Genomic DNA, 6,503 nt, shown 5'->3' with positions numbered 1-6,503 from the left:
TATATATATATATATATATGTATATGTATTTTGTATAATATTTCTCTACGTAACAATGTTTCTGTATAAACTATCTGCTGCTTTAGCAGTAACTGCCGTTAATCCTAATTGAATCTGGTTTTGCCGTGTTGCGCACAAAGCTGCAATGCAGAGCAAAAGGAGAGCAAATTGATAATCTAGGATTAGTTAATATACGATCGACGCAATGGCTTAAATAGACAGTATTAATATTCCATCGATGATGGTAGGAAAATCCCTAGGAATGGGACGAGAAACTGGAAATTATAATTAGCGAGCACCTATTACTTTAATGGGTCATCAATTAATTAACGTATTGAAATACTGTTTTCTAACTTACGTTAATTGCACTGATCATAGATATTTGTAAAATTCTCTTGATTCCGAGAACAAATTACTCGAAGCGATTAAAAAAAATCAGTAAACTTATTTTAAATATCATCTTATTTTTAAAAAATAATTTTTTTAACATTAAATATTTTATGATTATTTATTACGTTCGTACATATTTACTATTGAAATGTATATACTAGTATTTGCTCTCTCAAAATCTCGCTCCTTAATTTTTGCATACTTTTTAATTTAAAAGCTTTTAATATAAAAAAAAAATGAATGAATCACATACTTCTATTAGTTTAATCTCTCATATTCATCAATCAAAAATGACTCCCTACCGTCTGATCGTGTATCCGTTAACGCGTACCAAAAATAGGGTATACTCTCGAGAGATTCGTTTGCAGAGGAATATGTGCTCGTTGCGGTAGCCGCGTGTTACTTAACGTGCCCAGATGTCCGCGTCACTACACGGTGCCGCATTAGCAATTTCGTGGGATTGTGAGAGGAGGACGCGAAATCCACTTGATATATCTGAAAGCCCGTCGGCCTGCAATTGCGAAGCCGCGGCGACATGACGCGCGAATTATACACCTTTATATTACGGTTCATTTCATATGGCTTTCATATACGATCACGGCGGGAGAGCTAGAGAAAAAGAGAGAGGCAAGAGGAAAGAGAGAGAGATAGAGAGAGAGAGAGAGACAATCTAGGTGGACATACAGTCTACGTGGAATTTGCACGAGTCTACTCCGTATTTGTTCGCTAAAGAGGGCGGATATTCTCGGAATAATAATATCACGCTTAATATATCACATATATCGTGTCGCATTGTTATCACCGATTTAAATATCTCTCAGTCAGAGAAATATTGTAGCGATTGATTATTGTACTTATCGCATTGATGAGTCTATTAAGTATCTACGACTGATATTCATAATCGATTTTCATATTTAAGACTGTCATACTTAAGTAGAATCTTAAGATGTCACGAACCAATTAGATGCCGTTAACATCTTAAGACACTATTTAAGACGGTCTTGAAATAAGAACGGATTATGAATAGCGACTTATGATAACCGTACTTCCGTTTCAAATCGTCTTATTGCGTACAAAGGATGTTTACTACCTAGAAAACTTACCTAGAGATTTCTATTTACTATTGAAAATCAGATATTTTTATGGAATTTTATCAGAATTCACGGAAATTTTTGGAATTTTATTTTTAAATTTAAATTCTATTTTTTTCTGAAAACATTTTTTTGATTATTTTTTTTCTTTATAATGCAAAATGTTGATCGAACGCAATCAGTTAGCAGTAAATATTCCACACATATATTCACGTACATTTTGGTGTATTTCGTTTTTTTATTAAAAAAAATCGAAGTGACAATAGAAAACTCACAAGGAAATGTATTACATCGCAAAAAAACTAACATTACCAAAAGATCATGTTTAAAATAAGAATTCTAAATGGTCAAATCTTGGAATTCTATGGATTTTATATCCAACTTGAACTGGAACACGTTTGACCATTGTAACTTAGACTACAAAATGTCTCGAGAACGATATATTTTTGAAAAAAAATGTTTCTCGAGTCAGGTACAGAATTTATAGAATCCCAAGATTTGATTATCTAAAATATTTATTTTAAATGTGATCTTTCGACTAGTAATATTAGTTTTTTTTATTGTATATCACTTTTACAATATATAGCACTCCCTTGTCAACAGAACAAAATAGCTCACTGATATTTTAGTGCATTTTGCTACTATTCTAGAGATTTCGCGTCTCCGTTGTAAAATATAGTAGATATAATTATGTATCATCAAACTGTATCTATTGTGGAATTCCCTTTTTTTTTACTAATTTTTAATATGTATTTTATTTGCGTTGTGCTTACATTTCATTTCTTTATTTCCAAGTTATATTGTATAAAAAAATTTTATAATTTTACCTGGAATTTTGTATAAAAATACTTGAAAAATCCGGGAATTTTGAAGATATTTTTTGAATTTTTTATACAAAATTTCAATAAACACCCTGATGAAAAATTCACATAAATTGCAACAATTTTCACGTAACATCTCGCTTGATTCGTCGATTTATTACTCTCACCTCGCGTTTATTTCTAGAGGTTTCCCGTATCTAATTATTCCCCGTACGAATATCGATCGGGCAAAAATTGAGTAAAATTAATCGCCACCGGGTAGAATATTAAGAATATCTACCATGCATAAATGAGATGACGTACAATAGGATTCATTCTCGTTACAGGCGCGACGTGTGTATGATTTACTCGATGCACTACGCTTGTCTAATTAACAGATAACATTATTGTCAAGGACAAGAAGTTGGTTATTAGAATAAAAATTGACGGATCGTGTAGTGCTACCTGTGTATTGACCTATCATGTTGGTAGCACTATACGATTTGTCATATTTACTCTTCATATCTATCTGATTTGCATAGTAAATATTTAAACTACTTCTTGCAATAAGTATCTATAAGCAATATTATCTTGCTTCCTCTTATTGATAAGAGTTTTTTTCTAATAAAGCAAATATAGATATGAAAGAGATAAGATAAACTGAGTAAAGGAAATTACTTATTGTTAGTATTTATTCAGCTTTTAATTTAATCTATGTCGCTTTTATGAATTTTACAAATTTCTCTTTGAAATAAATATCGTTAGAATTTCGTTTTGAAATCTGTTATTTCGTATCTTTTCAAGTTTCTATTGTGTATTAATAAAAATACGTGTATATTAATAAAAAGCAATGTTTTTAATATGGAATTATATTTCAAATTAATGAAAAAACGTAATGTTTTAAATATTTTTCGCATTGCTATTTACTTTCAAACATTGTTCAATTCAAGAATTGTTTGATTGCTTTGAAATCATATCGATTTTTAGTTTTCATTTATTTCACTCTAAATAAATTGTGTAAATTGAGAAAGCGAGACAATCTGTTGATGAAATATAGGCTTCTGGGTGAGATAAAGTGTTTGTACTCGAAACAGCTAAATAATTATGAACACTGACCTCTTTCTCCTCTAATGAGTCAAAATAATAACGATATACCTATTATATGTCGGTGCTGGTAATCGTTGTGTGTAAATGGACCACAACACGGGCCACTCATCGTGCTTGTCATAAATCGTGTCGCCCCTAACTAACGTCAGCATGGAACTGTCGCACTGTATATACACGCCGCGCGATAATTGAACGCACGGCGCGCAAAGTCATCACTTTTGCCTGTAAATTATTTTTTATCACACTGCACGTTGTTTTCCCCGGGGATATTACCGAGCGTGCGCTCTCCGATGCTTTTCGAGATCCGCAAGCTATCCCATCGCGTGCGTTATCGTCCGAAATATACGAGCGTGTTTCGGTAAGCTCGTTGGATCGTGTGCAATGCGCTGGATTTCGGTCGTTTCTTTGTTTATGGTTCACCGAAATGGTCGTGCAAATTTCATTTCAACTCGACGCACCGAAAGTATCACGCGAAGTGATTGTTTCGCGATATTAAAGAATTCTTGATTAAATTGTCGAGGATGGCAGTCGAATTAAATTAACGTAGCGTGGAATTTTTAACGAAATCGAGTTGACTTCGAGTACTTCACTGCAGACTACAAAAAAAAAGAAAAGGATCGCTCTCGGCGACATTTCTTGAAGTAAACATTTAACATACTTTCGACGATTGTAAATATATTATTCACAATTCCGCGTTACGTTTTAAATTTTCCACGATAATGAAGCTTCCGTCGCAATATTGAAAGAGTAATCTGAGACGCAGTTCTACAAAAACGGCGGAAAGTTTTTATTAGATTAACCGTGTAAAGAACGATTGCGTAACAAAAAAGAAGAGAGTTGAAAGGGATATTTATTCTCATTAATCATTCTTCAGATAGAAAGGTAGGTTTCCATGAAAAGTAATTATTTTGCAACGAATATTGATAAAAGAAAAATGAGAAAATATCAAGTGAATTGCATGGTTGCGATGGATGATATTTCTTGCTATCATTGTGTGTTACGTGTATAAAAGTCACGCGCTCTCGCTCAAACGATAGCGATTTACGCCTTTCATAGCGCTCGCACAATCCGAGTCACGAAGAACGAACGTCGTTACCATTCAGCCATGCTCTGGTTCCCCATTATGTCATGAACATGTCGTGGAAAATATTTGTGGGGTTTACGCCCATTCATCGACGATGACCAAATTGCGCATTGTGTCGTTTTATTAGCTCGCCTAGATAAATAGATTACGCTCTTTACATATGTTGGTCGTTTCAATGCGGCTTTCTATTCTTATATAGCAGAGCCGATTATTCCTGATCAAATGGCTAGTAAGAAATAGAGAATATACCGATATCTTTGTGATTAGTGGAAAATGATCATTTCATTCATAAAATAGTTAGATTTAGTTCTATAAAATTAATTTATAGTTAATTAAATTTTTTAATTTAATTATTTTATTATATAAATAAAATTAAAGGCTTCCTACGTATCAAATTATAGAGTAACGTCAACGATTGGAGATAATATTGAAACAATCTTCCGACTTATTGGAGTCTTTTTAATAGTACAATATTTATTATACGGACGATTTTATTGAAAGATTAATCGAGGGACCTATTATAAAGAATCTTTCTTTTAATTTCCGTAAAATTCAAGTTTGAATTCAAACTTTCTTTAATAAAATCTGATTATATGTATTGTGAAATTTAAAAAGAGAAAATTCTGATACTCAAATTGTAAATTGTGAAGTCCTGTTAAAAAGATAGTTCTGTTAAAAATTCTGTATAATGATAAATTGAATAATCTTGCACACTCATCTTTGCATTTTAATTCATTTTTAATGCTATTCCATTACTAATTAGTTTTATCTTATACTACTTTATCATGATTAACTTTTAACATTAATCGCAGTTTTGTACATTTATACATGGCACATAATATTCTTGCATATTGTTAATTCATTAGTGTACGTTTCATTAAAATTTTTAGAGAAAATTGGAAAGATCTAAATTGGAAAAATCTGTTACTACCTTTCTCCTTTTACGTTTTCCTATCGCGACCAAATCTGATTTTACTCTCAGTCACACAGCTTCAAATACATTGTCTCGGTACCGGGCGAGCCGCAGAATGGCACGAGTTTGGGTTTCGGAATGGCACGATCGCGATCGTTATTCCGCATACGGGTCCGCTTTATCACGGCTCGCTTACGATGGCAGGCGCGCGTTTAATCGCATCCGCCGGCCTCACGGATCGCGGATTGTTATCGGGCCAATTACGAGCCGTCGACGGTCGCTTTAAATTGACGACGACGATGAAGACGACGTTTGGCATTTGTGGTAGCGGCACCTGCTCCACAGCTTCGCACTTATACGACCGCATTGTTTACGTACGCTTCCACGTCAATGGCATGCATATCGCACGACATAAATTGGTCAACACAGGAAACACATTAATATATCTTTGACGTGTGTGCAGTTTCGATATGATTTAATTGCGCATGTAATAACTGATAATGAAAATAATGAGTCGCACGTAAATAAAAAAATTTATCGATCAATTTTGGTCACATTGAATCTCTGTATTAAAGAAAAATTAATTTAAATCTTCCACAATAGCAAAAATCGCGACTGCAAGGCAGAGAAATTCTAATTTTAATACAGTCTGCATAATAAACACCTCGCTTTACTGTTATGAAATAAATATTAAATTAGATCTCTCTTTTCTTCATCCTTATTCATTATCCGGTCTTTGCGATGAATGAGCGTTTCTCTTGTCTTTCCGGCGCGTTGATTAAGTGAAAAGGGAGAATCATATTGAAAATAAAGCGCGTATTTCAGTCGTCGGAGTACGTTCCGTGGTTAAAATATGCCTGAACTTTCCAGCCGACACGACGATATAAGCCACCACGTACACTTTACATTCCACGTACGTACACTTTATTTACGTGCTCTATGTGCCCTTAGAGAGTTTGTAGACGGGAATAAATAACCAACTTGCCTATTTGTTACGCAGTCTTATAATTGCCGTCTATTTTATACGAGTTCTCGAGGGACACATCGCCTTAGAATCTTTTGAAGATGAAAATACTGATTGTACTTTATATATATATATATATATATATATATATATA

General features: G+C 33.4%; 1 protein-coding gene across 4 annotated transcripts in view; it reads left to right on the top strand.

Moving 5' to 3' along the window:
- Positions 1-6,503, top strand: part of LOC108751471 (beta-1,4-N-acetylgalactosaminyltransferase bre-4-like) — a 133,335-nt gene that overhangs the window by 31,638 nt on the left and 95,194 nt on the right. The gene's annotated exons all lie outside the window — the stretch shown is intronic.

The sequence above is a fragment of the Trachymyrmex septentrionalis genome, unplaced genomic scaffold (genome assembly GCF_001594115.1).
Source record: "Trachymyrmex septentrionalis isolate Tsep2-gDNA-1 unplaced genomic scaffold, Tsep1.0 scaffold44, whole genome shotgun sequence".
Classification (NCBI taxonomy): Eukaryota; Metazoa; Arthropoda; class Insecta; order Hymenoptera; family Formicidae; genus Trachymyrmex; species Trachymyrmex septentrionalis.
This window is presented reverse-complemented; position numbering and strand designations above follow the sequence as displayed.